A 14066-nucleotide genomic window follows, 5' to 3' on the forward strand; every position below is an offset into this window, starting at 1 on the left:
GTGTTAGGACTATAAGACGGTATAATATCATAAATAATTTGATATAAATTCCTAAACGGTTGTACAAAATTTACAAAGATTTATGGTGTAAGTATAAGTATATTTTAGAGTTTGATTCCGAAATCTGTTCAAGACAAAATTATAATAATTATATACATATATATATATATAGCTTAAAACACTGATGACAGCTATAAGAGAGTGAATAAAACAAGTTACATGTAGGTTATTTTAAAAAGTTAATAGAATGCCTAATGTTTGTCCAGTGCTTGTGTTTGGTCTAAGTAACGTTTTGTTAAATTTTGTTTTATTTGATTTTACCTCGCTACTTTCGAACTTTTTAAGGTATACATATATATATATATATATATATATATATACGTACATAAAAGTCTCTTTAGTACCCTCAAAAGAATTTAGACTTTTATTTTACTTTTTATTGTATAATTTATACAATGATAAGTTATTTTCAGCCGATGAATGTTCACTGCAAGACATAGATCTACCCTCAAAAATGGCCACGATGACCTGGTCTCCGCTTCCCACATCTTGCGACTTCCCGCGTCTTCAGCTATATCGTCGGTCAACCTGATGGGGACTTACCCACATCACGTCTACCACCCATGCTTTCCATTACCAGTAATTAATATATACAACAGAAGTGTATTTACTCTGATATAAAACAGGATATCAAACAAGAAACACATGTTAATCCATATCCTGTCTCGTCTGGAATATATAACTCTACGAGGGGCGGCAACGAATTCGTTTCCAAAAAACATTTTATCTAAGAGACGTATATTAACAGAAAGACGCGTATTTTACATCTACTGTACTATATTTATACTGTATATATATATGTATATACTGTTTGTTTGTTTGTATTTAATACTATCTGTGCCCGCGACTTTGTCCACGTGGAATTTAACAAAGAAAAACTAGTTTCATATTTATTTATTTCGTTAAATAAACAAACATAATATAAATATATAAACCATAGTCTGATCCCTGTTTAGTAATGTTTTTATTTGTTTTTTCATTGTTTAACGATAAATCATTATATGTTCTCAGTGAGATAGTTATAAGGTAACAACTGTAAATAATTTTATATTTCTAAGCTTCTAAGTTTGTACTTTTTTACTGCCTTTTGTTACTGTCTATCTCCAATAAAGTAAATAAATAAATCATTTTTCTAAAATAAAAGTAGTCTAAGTTACTCCGTATTACATCACTTACCTGCCAGTATAGATCCAGTCAAAATCGGTCCAGCGATTTCAGAGATATGACACACAGACAGACAAAAATTTTAGAAAAAAATATTTTGGTAGATATACACAGTATATATACCAAAATAATTTTTAGGTATGTAGTAAAAAACGGATTATTTTAATGATACAAACAGGCACTCTGTTGTATTTCTTTGTATAGTATTGATATACGATTTAAATTAATATATATTAAATAAATATAGGGTGAGAGGTTGTAAGTATAAAAGCCTTAAAAGTTCGAATATATTTGCTATAATTTAATACAGAGAACACCCTGTACAAATAACAATGGTTGCTGTAATAATAAAAAACATAATGAAAATATTGTAAAGAAACGGTTGCAGGAACAATGTGTTCTGACCACTACACTTCAGATGAATTCTTTCTTTTTTTCGACAATTCTTTGAACTACATATATAACACAAGTACAGGAACCGGTATATATACGTTTGTTTATATTTGATCTATGATTTGCAAGGTAATTATAAAATCATAAGACGGCTTGTTGCAGAACAATGCGCTAGTTAGGCAAGAAATAATATCTAATTACTAGACTTCTCTTTGCTTAATTAGCTGTCTGCAAAACTATGTACACATCCGACGTATCTTTCGAGAAACTCTACTAAAATACGTGAGGGGCATCGGATGGTCATAGTGGCAGCTCTGGGTTAGGCTCCAGGGAAATCGCTGCTCACCAGAGCACTAGCTAAGACTCAAAGAGTCCCTGAATCGACTCTTAGATAAGTTAAACAATAGAATAAGACATATATTCTTGTATAACTTTTTTTAAAGTCTCAGATATATGAAACCTAACTGTGTAGTGTATAAGTGTTTCATTTATTTATTTTTCTCCGTGGTCACTTTCAAGAACCTATCAGCCATAGAATGCAAAAGAATTCGACCTCTCAGTGAGCTAGAAACACAGAGTGACCTTGTGTCTCCTTATCCATAAGTCATCACTGACAACACAGTGGTCAAAGACCTTCGTTCATTGCAGTATTTTGGACAATTTGTAACGATTAATAAACTAAAGTTGATAAAATATTAGTAAATGAATAATGACATCTTGATAATAAAGGTCACGTCTTGTTAGTTGCCGTAAGATGTATTGTAAAATTGATAAATGGCGCTCCGGTCAAGGGTTTCTTGATTTAAAATAAATTGAATTAGCGAATGTTGGATGGAGAACCAGATATTGGCGTAGCTTCGAAGTCCAATTTCCGATTCGAACGACGCTTTTCCACCCACGCGATGATTTCTAATTAAAATTTACTACTCTGAATTTATCCTCACAATTTCATCTATAATATTTACGAGTATTTATTTTCTTAACATACATACATATGTAACTCAAGAAAAAAAACTCTCGGTATGATGACGGCATATAAATAGATATATCATCGTTGTCGTTTCAGCTGAAGTAACTCCTCTTCTTGTCGTGGACCTCTCTCATAGATTCCCAATAGGAACGCTAGGAGACAATATGCAATCAGCTTCTTTAAACGACGCTACATTTATCAGACAGTGTTCACTACTCCAGAATCTTAATGAGTGTTAATAGCATAATAGATAACTAGTGTTGTACAAATAAGAATAACTATTATATAAGCGCAAAATAACAATAGATACTCGTATATTAGATAGGAAGGAAATGTATAACTTTAAGAAATTTAATTGTAACAGAGCCGACGGCGGGGGGTTTTAGTCAATAAGAGTCTGACACTACCTGGGCCCTCCATTTCCAGGCGTCCATTTGAGGATTCCCCCCCCCCCCCCCGGTATAGAAATTGTAATTTAGAAATATAGGCTCTGACTATGCTAGAGGAAAACTTTGTAATATTAAATTTAAAAAAAAATCTTAATGAGCATTCATCTGTTCCACGTGATATGTTAACTATATCATCACCATCATAATTTCAATCGAAACCTTCATCTGATCTTAGCAAAATCATCTGTCCACCATATGAGTGAACATCTAACATTGGACTTGCCACGTTTCAATTCATATCAGCGTGAACTATCACGGCGATATATGAAATTAATTAGAATGACAGTGGCGCAATCTATTGAAAATTGATTATACCAACATAGAAACCTTTATAAGTTGAGGTACAACAACTTTGTTAAAGACCTTCACATAATCAAATGCATAGTTTATAATTCTATAAAGGACATACAGACTAACGTTCATTTTTTATATATAGTTCACTTTATCGTACATGTTTGTGTGTATTTTATTAATGTTTTCAATGTTGTCATACTTTTCTATCTGCAGACATCTAATAACTTTATTTTTATGTGAAAGTATAAGGAAAATATCAAGGAGTATATAAAATACAGTACTTAAGTTATAGAGAAATTAGCATTTTAATAGACACACTCTTTTCCACTGCCCTTCTCGTCCTATTCCTCAATTAAGATCGTGCTTCTAAGTTTAAAGATATTAAAACAATTATCATCCTAGGATCAGCAGATAGATGCCCACTCTAAGGCATGGTTCTTCCCCAAATATCTCCGCAATGGTTTTGCACTACCTGCATTCAGCAACTGCTCGAGAAATTTAATAATAATAATGAATAAATAAATAGAAAAAAAATTAGAGTTTAACACACGTTAATTATTGAGAGAAAAATGAAGAAACCACATATAGATATTCTACAAGAGAACATTAAACCAGAGGAGCAATTTAAAACGCACTGATTTGAACGAAACGTAAAATTTTCGGGGTAAAATCAAACGAATCGTGACAAATTGCAGCCGCGCGGACAGCGAGCGCAATTCGCGCCGTAATGGACCAATTAAACCCCAATTGTACGGGGAGTCCCCACTTCGGTTCACTGTAAATCATTCGATAATGTGAAAATTTGCGAACGCCGGAAAATTGGTCTTAAACCTGACCGCGCCGCATCGGAAAAGTGGGTAGTTTGTGAGGCAAAAATAAAAGATAATCTGAGTTATTGTAAATTGATATTTTTCGCTCTAGATCTACACTACCACAGATAAAGTTGGGGGGATTACCCCCCACTAGATGTCAGTAGGATACGGCAGCGCACGACCGATCATCTTGGCAATTTTTTAGAAAGGGCGTCTTGCAATGAGCGTCTAGTGCAGAGTTCCCCAAATTCTTTTGTGTCGTAGACCCCTTGCCATGTTTTTTCCGTGTTGGGTAGACCCCCTACTTATCTGATATTGATTTCCTGTAAATTTCTAACTATAGTGAAGTTTAGTGTTAAAAACTTAAAGTAAAATCACGTGTTAATTTATACATTTATTAATTGAATTTAAATTAAAACTACACAAAATAAAATTTTGTATCTGTTATGTAAAATATACGTAACATTAAATAAACAAATTTTTTACTTCATAGGTACTTTTATAAATAATGTAAATGTTTTGATATTATAAGATAGTATGATATAAGTAAATAGGTACTATCAGTGTATGTGTTGAGATCCACTATCATGGACCTCCCATTTTCATTTCATTAACCCCCAAAAATTTTTTCGCTGACGTAGACCCCTTGCAGGTTGTCATAGACCCCTAGGGGTCGAAATAAACCACTTTGGGAATCACTGGTCTAGCGCAGCGTTTCCCAACGCAGGGCCCACGCTCCACATATTTTTTTAGTTGTTAAGAGACGCAATTCAGAAATGAACTCGACACGAGTGTAGTCATTACGCTTTAATATAAATAATCTTTTATTAAAAATTATATAAATACAAGGAAAATCATAATAACTTTAAAATGGGGCATGTCAAAAAAGGTTTCGAAACACTGGTCTAGCGGCTGTAGTAATATAAACCAGGGGTGAGCAACCTTTTTAATCAAAGTTCAATTTAATTTATAAAATTGTTTTATATGCTGCACATAAAGTAACAATTATTAATAATCCACAAAGCTTTATTTTATAATAAAAATTACACTAAAAAGTGTAAAGTGTTGATTTACAAAATCTATTCCAAAAAATCGTCACAAATGAAGTATTGCGTATTACCATTTTATTATAATAAGTTTTATAACAATGTATTGTTGGGAGAGAGTCGATAAATTTAATTAAATTTTTGAAATTCTTGGTGTAGATGATGTGTGAAATTTATTGCAACAACGGCTTCACATCGGTATATAAATATCCCATAAGAATAAACATCTATTAAAACATTAGAGTTCATATCATACATGATATAGGAGCTTTTGACAATTTTTTAATGATATAATGGTGATGTTTTTGAATCATATCTTATATATATACATATATATATATATATAAAGTAAAATAATATATATGTATATATATAACTATACGTTCACAAAATAAAACCCGTCCGACTTTGTTGCGGGTTCTCCTTAGTCCAGGACGCGTTTGGAACCCTCGTACTTTAAGTTGAAAAATGCTATAGAGGTAGTTTAAATTGAATCAAGTTTCTTTTAACTTAGGCAGATCTTAAATTCTTATCATAACTTAAACAAGTTATCACTATAAATTATCTTAAGTAAGTAATGATATGATATATCTTCTTTTTCTTTCTCTGTACTATGAAACGTGATCATTTTTGAAAATTTTGTCGCACACGTTACGCCACCGCCAATGCGGTGTGTATTTCTTCGGCTACTGTGGTATCGATCGTGGTTTAGATCAGCGCATGCATGGTGGTGACCGTCCGTACATATATCTTCTGATCTTAAAGGGTTTTCAAAATTGTCATTTTTGTTGTACTACTTGTTTTTTCAGCCGATGAACGCCCATTCGAACACATAGACTAAATATCGACATTACTTATACTACGACACTAAATATCGATTTCTCGTGACCGAAACTATACCGTCGGTCAACCTAAAGGTCACTACGTAAGAAACTTTTATCCCCAACGTCCTATTTATTGAGAAAAGCTATTCTTCGAGCTACATCCGCATCCGCAGAAGAATCAAGATCATCTTAATTCTTCTGCAGATCTCTTGATTTCTGCTTCGATCTCGCAGCGAAACGAGCAAACCCCTCTCCATTGCTCTCTGGGCTATCTTGAGCCTTCTCATGAAGCTCATCGTCGACCACATCTCACATCCATATCTGAATAATGAAGTACTATTACGAAATATATTTGAAGAAGAAGGTGTTTTTGATATGTATAAAAGAATATATTAACAATCACTGATAGAGCATCCTCTAAATAAATGTTTCAATATTCAAAAGCGCTTTAACATTCAGAGCACGCTGTATATATCAAGTTGAATATATTTAGTGGCATCATGTGGAGAAATCGTTTCAATTTCGTGCGAAAAATGTCACGATTTCACGTCTAAACGACCCAACTTTGTACTCGCCGGAATTACCACGGGTCGTCGAATTTTTGATTTAGTTTATTCGATAATACATGGTAACTAAAATAAAGGTAGGATTACATGTACTAGAAATGAGGTTACTTAAAATATTATAATGTTTGATAATTAATAAATTACTATAAAAATAGTTAATACCTTACGAAACAGAAACATAATATATATTTTATTCTGACCCCATTTTCAAGTTAATATTAGCTCGACAAGTCAAAAAGTAGGCTGTTCTCCTGATTTCGAATGAATGTAACTGTCATAGGCAACTGGATTGGCAAGTTGAGGAGGTAGCTATATATATAACTACTAGAACTGACGGCCTGGGGTCTGAAGTAGAGATCGTGGACCTCCAAGCGCAGCGTTGGACATTCACTCCTAAGGCACAGGTTACCTCGTAAAGCGTAGTTAGAGGCTGTTGATGCAAGTCACTTCTACCCAGCCTTACTGGAAATCTACAAGGCAGGCCTATGACAGTCTATGGCTTGAATGACGTCATAGTCTACTTTGCGGGAAGTCCCTGGATGCTGGCTTTGTAAGATCGGTTACTGTAGCGATTTTTGGTGAAGGTTTATTTGCTTTGCAGTGGACGTTTAGTTGCAATGAATGAATTTTATCTTTTTATCTTTAATTTGATATAATAATCATTTTAGTTTTATAACTATAATTCTAGATATACATATAATTTAATTAATATTAAATTTAGTAAATATTGTAATACAACATTCGAACAAAAATTTTAAATGTTTTTTAAGTTTTCTTCCGAAAGAGATTTTCACTGGGTTTATAATAAAAATTTGTTGTCGATCCACTGTGATTCCGAGTTCGATATGGAAAAAAGGATCGTAGAAGGCAGCATCGTCTTCCTCATGGGCGAAGACAAATATCGCCCTATATCCCTAGAGTTCTCAAAAAAAAGTAAGACAATATGCAATAGAAAAAATAAGTCTCAGAAGTAATTAAAAAATGGTTGAGTGAGATCCCAAGCTAGTCATAAATAAATCTATAAACTTTTAGTAAATAAGAAAAGATAATTTAAAGGCCATAACTGTATCAAAATAAAACAAGAAATAGAAATTACAACAAATAGTCAAATATAAATGAAAAATTGAGTCAAAGCTGTGATAATGTAGTAAACTGTGATCAAAGAACGAAGATGAGAAAAGAAAAGTGATGCATGGGAGTCAATTCGAATCGGGAAAAAGATAGCTATAGTGAAGAATGAAAGGAGAAAGTGAAAAAATTATTTAACCAAGCTGTAACGTCTCTGCCCCAAAAATGCCAGAGAGGAACGAGCGGTTCCCAAAAAGGAAGGCTATTAAAACTAAAGAAAAATACCTAGCTGGTGAACTTCGGCTTAAAACATTAGCCGCCTAAGTAAATTAAAAATAAATAGTTATCTTTCTCTTTCGTACTATGAATTGTTACCTGTTACCAATCAGGATATTGTCTTTCCCTGGAAAGAAAAAAAACAACAACAATCCAATATTTACGACTCAACAACCGGAAAAAGGCTAGTGCAGATTTCCTCCCACTAACGATGTTTGTGTCTATCTGATATATATCCACCGGAAATACATGGACCCCGACAAGCGTACAGCGAAACGGAAAACAGAAAAAATACATTTCACGTTCTGAAAACGACCGTGCAACTAAATACTGTGGCAACTAAGCTGGGAATAAAATGTAGAAGAAAGAAAAATAAACCATCTCTAGTACATTACTAATGATTTATCATGATAGTAATATTAACGCATGTTAAACTTGGTAATAAACTTCTTTTTCAATTATAACTTCCTTTTAAAACACGTTTGATTAAATTGAATACAATAAAACATGTTTGTGAGCAGTAGAAAACTATAGACAAATAGTGACTTGCAATTTTTGGTCACGGATTCAATTCTGTGCATTGTTTGATTGTCACTACTTACTAACAAGTTTCCAGAGAATGGGCAGAAGTACCCTCTGCGTATTTAATGGAATCAGGCGTTGTTTTACGGAAGTCCATCCTAATTAAAAAAAGGTCCAATATTTAGCCACTTCCGCACATGCAGTGGTAGTCGTGCAACAATGTGCACCGCCTTCCAGCCGGCTGATAAATGCGCATGCGGCTAACAATGCGAATTACACAACGACCACCGTTAAATCACTCAAGACATGTTTCACACCTCCACGGGGCATCTACAGGAGTTATGTTACACCGATTAGTTCCAAAAACACAGTCATCTGACTCGACTACCACTGCATGTGCGAAAGTGGATAAATATTGGACCTTTTCTTACGTATCCTCTGCGTACCATATCACGACATTGCTAACATCAACCCGTTTGCGAAGCGAGGCGATTATTGTATATCCTTCCATAGATATCTGTGGGAGTAGCTTTTGCCTTGCAACAGGATCTATAGGATGTAAAATAAAGAAAGAGCTTCCCAATTTCGAAGTGAGAAAATACGTTTCAGTGACGTAAGTTATTGTAAATTACTAGCATGTAGAGATGCATTATTAATACGATCAGTAAATAAATAGCTTGCTATTAAAACTTGAATATATCTATATTCCACACATATTAGCGTCCTTGCCTTTATTTTTACAATCACATTTAATATTTCCGAATCAAATTTTTATACACGTTTTTTTCATGTAACAGTGTTTAAGTAAAAAAGTACGTATCTTAATCTATTATAACGACGCCATAACACTGTCGAGTTTTTAAAATTACGTTTCGTGCAACCACTTCCTCATCCCTACTCCATATCGGCATCTTCAGGCTGCTGCCAGTGTCTGCGGCGGTTGTCGTATTCACATCGATGAACCTTGCGATCGCATCTTGAGTCTCGTCCGTGCGATACACGCGCGAGTTCGTGTGACGTGATATTGCTACCACCACACGAACACTATTATACGTATGATGTCTGTTATATGCTCAAACCATCCATCCAAGGTATATCCCTTCATAGATATTTTCCGGGAGGTCTATGCAACGATCATTATGGGCTGTAACGAATAAGACGTAAGACAATCGTAATAAAAAATGTGATTTCTCATTGTCAGTATCCTTTGCATAAAATCGTTAAAAGACCTATGGAGAAGAATATACTTGATATTTTGATTTATTAAATGTAACCTTGAATGAGGAGATTAGATAGACTAATGTAGTCAACGTATAGCGCAGAGGATTTTTTTAATGGCGCACGATACAAGCATAAAAATTATCAGATAATATAATTAAAATAGTTATATAACAATGTCTGTAGAGATCACGGAATAGATCACATTGGTATTCTATTCAACTATAGGATCTAAATAAAATGTAAATTTAAAAAAACCAAGCGTGTTTTTTTTTAATTGCGCCGTTTTACGGGGCCGTATGTCCAACTCCTTTAGGTGGACAGTGTGTTTATTTACATTTCCATTCCCATCTTCGTCCTTCTTGATATGTTTCATTCCTTTCTTAACTTTCCTTCCATACATTGCATCACTTCCTTTGCCTTAAATCCAAAATTTATTTCTATTCTTTTATTTATTTATGATTTTTTATTCTATTTTCCTATTACCTTTTTAAATAACTCACTGTTAGATACAAACAGACATACTGAATAAATCCAACTTTGAAAAAGAAGTCAACTGTCATGTCCAATTCGGAGAAACTACGAGGTATGATAAAAAATACATTTAAAAAACTTTTAAGTTAAACGGATTTTTGATACCCATATTGTGGTGGTTGTGGAACTAGTCCGCCATATTGGAACTGCGTCCATCTTGAATTTTAAATTTTGACATAATCATCGTGTTTTACTAGTGTAGCCCTTTCATTTGATACCCATATTGAGGGGGTTAAAGAAAAATACGAAATCCGCCATTTTGTATCGGCGGCCATCTTAGATTTATAATGTTATTGATTCTATTATATTGTATTGTCATCTAAATTAAATGTGTGTACCGAATTTCAGATCAATCTGACAACGGAAAGGTGCTTAAATTTCAATTTCTAATTTTGACCCAAATAAACAAATTCCGTACGGGTCGAACTAAATAAAACCGTTTAAAAAATATGGTGACCAATTTATTATGAACAAAATATTAAGTCTATATACAATTCAAATTAATCACCTTAAAAGTACTCTCCTTGGGTAGCGATGTTTTTATCCCAACGTTGGTTTCACTATTGGAAAAACATTGAAATGCTTTTTCCGGAAGGCGATTCATCTGCTGTCTTAGCTTCTTCAATGTCGGGATGTTTTCAAAACGGTTTCCATTTAGATCGGTTTTTATTTTTGAGAACAGCCATAAATCGCTCATAGCTAAATCCGGAGAGAAAATCGAGTGTAGATAGACAGTCATATTGTTTTTTCCACAAACTCGTTGGCAAATTTTTAGGTCTCTTCTGTATATAATCTTACAAACGTACTCTCAGTACTCTTGTAATATGTAAAAAAAAAGACCAATATTTAGCCACTTCCGCACATGCAGTGGTAGTCGTGCAACAAAGTGCACCGCCCGCCAGCCCGCTGATAAATGCGTATGCGGCAAACAAAGCGAATCACACAACTGCAACCGCCAAATCACTAGACACGTGTTTCATACCTCCACGGGGCATCTTCAGGAGTTATGTTACACCGATTAATGTCAAACACAGAGTCTCTGACTCGGGCTGGTGCACTTTGTTGCACGACTACCACTGCATGTGCGGAAGTGGCTAAGTATTGGTCTTTTTCTTACTTAGGATGGACTTCCGCAAGGTAACGCCTGATTCCATTAAATACCCTTGTAATATCTCTTTGAACTTAGATCGCACTATGCTCTTTCTATCAAAAAGAAACTATAAGGATGACCTTGACTTGTAGTTTACTTTTTGTTTCAGGTTCATAGTCCTGTATTCTGGATCTTTATCAAGACAATCCATAGAAACCGACGCAATTTTCTTTCTGGTCTTCACTCAAAAATCTTAGAACAGGTTTCGTACAGATTCGTCACATTTGAATATAAGTTAAAATGCTTTGCACGAACACATACGAGGTGTTTAGTTAGTTGTAAATTCTCGAATCGTCTACCGTCTGTTTGTTCATACCATTTATGCAATTCTTTGCACGTTTTTGTTAGTTTTTGAGCTCGGTGTAGGCTCGATCTTTTTTCGTTCTCAACTGATTTGTTTCCTCTTTTAAAACGCTTGTACTTATAAACAGTCACTATAATATCACCAAACACTAATTTTAACATTCCATAAGCTTTATTTTTGCAACTTAATATAAAATACAGCATATATGACCTCACTTTTCTAGCTGTGGAAGCCGATAGACAAGTTTCTGTTTATTCGAATCTCAATAAATCATACCATCGAACGTATTTATCCAAATGAACGTATATCACATCTCATACGTAACATCTTCTCGTTAAACGTTCCTTTAGTGTCTTAAGACGAAAATCTAAAACCATATTGTCTTACAGGCGGTAATATACGTAAAATATGGTCCCATTCTGAGCGTTATAACGCTTGTTGTCTAATACTATCAATATCAATATCATAGTTGCCCTATATATAGGGACGGTTGATTTTAGCCGACATGGTCTAGCTGATTGGTAAGTTTTTAGCACATATACTACGGTATAGATGACCAGTGGGGCTTTAAAGTTCTGGACTATAGAACACTAACCAGTAAAGGCTTTTAAGGACATTATAGCTACATCAACTGACTGCATATATTACTACGCATTCCAAAACCAGCGTTCCTATTTGTGTATACCGTTATATATACCTTTCTCTATTGCACATATCTTCTATCGCTCTCACGCACAGTTGTGATTGGTTATAAAGTAATAATTGCGATTGGTTGAATAAATATAGTTTTAGAATTGGTTAACGTATCAAATTCAAATTAAAAATAGCTTTGTCCAATTAGGCATTTACTCGTCGATTATTTAAAGATTATCAGTAGTAAGCTGCCAGCTGCTTTTTCTAGATTAAATTTAACAATTTTTCATCTGTATATTATAATATTAAACATGTAAATAAGTCAACAAATCAAATTCCACTACATCGCAATCAGATAATAACTCTTGAATGCTATAATAAGATTTATTTAATAACATACTTTTATTTTAGATTTGAAACTAAGAAACGGAAGGTAAAAATATACATCTGGACCCAAGAAGGTTTTATTAACTTTTTGTTGACGAAGTTTTGGAGTTAAAATTCTATTTTTATATCTGCATTTATAATGTCTGTCATAATTTTACAAGATTTTAAATTATGACGCATAAATAATATTGTATTAAGAATGTATTTCGAAATAAATGTTAGAATATTAATTTATTTAAATATATCTCTCAAGGAATATTTTAAGTTATAAATAGCCTTTATAGCTTTTTTATGTAAATTAAATATAGCATTATTATAAACAGAAATATATATATAAAAACATAGTAAAAGGTTCTCTCTTCTATAAAAATACATATACTCTACCATCTATAACTTAAAGTTATGCAGGGAGAGTACGAAGTAACAAACTCAACTCGCTCTTTTTTATAAAGCCTTCACATTAAGTTTCATTACAAGATGTATTATATCTTGTAAGCATATGGCGTAGCGAATTGTATTAAATAATCTTTATATAACAAATGTACTTAGATCTTGCAAGTCAATGCTTTTTGACTAACATTTTTAATTACTTAGTGGAGCTTAAACTTAATAATCAAGTTGTAAAAGCTTAGATTGATAGAGGTAGTATGGCAACTAGAAATAAAAAAAAGATTTCTGACCTCTGCACAAGCGGTGAGGTTTATCTAGTATTATATTATATAGTATTATAATATAGTATTATATATATATATATATGTGTATATATAATTATTATTTTTATTGAAGCCTAGAGAAATGTATAACAACTTTGCTTATGCATCTTAATATAACATTTATTATAACACCGTTCTTTAAAGAGAAATATATTTGTAGAACCCTTTCCACTCCAATGTCGAGTGTCACTCGACACTGATTTTGTTCCACAAGCTCCACTGTCGAGTGATACTCGACATTGTGTAATAATTATTTTTGCGGAAAATTTTAAAACAGGAAAGATTTTTGTTACTAAAATTTTTGAATCACGAATGAATGAAACATTTTCTACAATCGCAAGATACTATAATGCAATTAAATTGTATCGATGCTACATAACAGCCTTGGAGTGGAAAGGGTTAATATCAAAATTTATTCAACAATTTACGTTTCGAACTTTCTCCATATTTAATCCGGAAGCTACAAGACAAGGTACTGTGGAAGTCCAGTCTTAAATTAAAAAGTTATTTACCGAGCGTTAATCTGGTACTTGCGTTACGATTGAAGGTATACAAGGTTTTTACTTAAAACTTATCTAAGTAATTGATATAAAGTACATTTAAATATGCAAGACCAGATGTATTGGCTTCAGTCTATATACCCACTGCATGGTAAAGGCCTCTACCAAAGATAATTATGGAGG

This window comes from Battus philenor, unplaced genomic scaffold, assembly GCF_028537555.1.
Source record: "Battus philenor isolate CCGP_79_NKW_IND1 unplaced genomic scaffold, ilBatPhil1.0.hap1 SCAF_21, whole genome shotgun sequence".
Classification (NCBI taxonomy): domain Eukaryota; kingdom Metazoa; phylum Arthropoda; class Insecta; order Lepidoptera; family Papilionidae; genus Battus; species Battus philenor.